At 43.3% G+C, this 1268-nt stretch overlaps 1 pseudogene; it reads left to right on the plus strand.

Moving 5' to 3' along the window:
• Positions 1-426: 426 nt before the first annotated feature.
• On the plus strand, positions 427-977 carry LOC134735851 (heterogeneous nuclear ribonucleoprotein A1-like; annotated as a pseudogene).
• The last annotated feature ends 291 nt before the right edge of the window (positions 978-1268 follow it).

Here is a 1268-nt window from a genome sequence, read left to right on the forward strand (position 1 = left end):
TGCAAGTTTCCTTTTAGTTTTGACAGTGTTTCCTATATTCACCTAGGGCAGGGATTCTAAACTGATTTTAGATATTAGGGGCCTCTTTGAGAATTGTTTGCCCTTTTCTTAGAAGCATGCTTGACTGGGTGCAGTGGCTCACACCTGTAATCCCAGCACTTTGGGAGGGGGAGGCAGGCAGATCACTTGAGGCCAGGAGTTCAAGACCAACCTGGCCAACATGGTGAAACCCCGTCTCTACTAAAAATACAAAAATTAGCTGGGCATGGTGGTGTGTACCTGTAATCCTGGCTACTTGGGAGGCTGAGGCAGTAGAATCGCTGGAACCTGGGAGACAGAGGCTGCAGTGAGCAGAGATCATGCCACTGTACTCCAGCCTAGGTGACAGAGTTAGACTCCATCTCAAAAAAAAAAAAAAAAAATTACAATACTGTGAATAGCCCAACTTAGAAGTTAGGAAAGCCCAGTTGAAGAAAGAGATGGGTAGTGCTTCATCTAGCCAAAGAGTTCAAAGTGGTTCTGGAAATTTTGGTGGTGGTCTTGGAGGTGGCTTCAGTGGGAATGACAACTTTGGTCGTGGAGGAAACTTCAGTGGTTGTGGTGGCTTTGATGGCAGCCATGGTGGTGGTGGATATGGTGGCAGTGGGTATGGCTATAATGGATTTGGTAATGATGGAAGCAATTTTGGAGGTAGTGGAAGCTACAATGATTTTGGCAATTACAACAATCAGTCTTCAAATTTTGGGCTCACGAAGGGAGGCAACTTTGGAGGCAAGAAGCTCTGACCCCAGTGGTGGTGGAGGCCAATACTTTGCCAAACCACAAAACCAAGGTGGCCATGGAGGTTCCAGTAGCAGTAGTAGCTATGGCAGTGGCAGAAGATTTTAATTACTGCCAGGAAACAAAGCTTAGCAGGAGAGGAGAGCCAGAGAAGTGACAGGGAAGCTACAGGTTACAACAGATTTGTGAATGCAGCCAAGCACAGTGGTGGCAGGGCCTAGCTCCTACAAAGAAGACATGCTTTAGACAAATATTCATGTGTATAGGCAAAAATCTCAAGGACTGTATTTGTGACTAATTGAATAACATGTTATTTTAGTTTCTGTTCTGTGGAAAGTATAAAGCATTCCAACAAAGTGTTTTAAAGTAGATTTTTTTTTTGCACCCATGCTGTTGATTGCCAAATGTCATAGTCTGATAATGATGCTGAGTAAATCTGTCTTTTCTTTTTTTAAAATGTACTTCTAGTTATAATTTTTGTCTTAAAG

The sequence above is a fragment of the Symphalangus syndactylus genome, chromosome 24, assembly GCF_028878055.3.
Source record: "Symphalangus syndactylus isolate Jambi chromosome 24, NHGRI_mSymSyn1-v2.1_pri, whole genome shotgun sequence".
Classification (NCBI taxonomy): Eukaryota; Metazoa; Chordata; class Mammalia; order Primates; family Hylobatidae; genus Symphalangus; species Symphalangus syndactylus.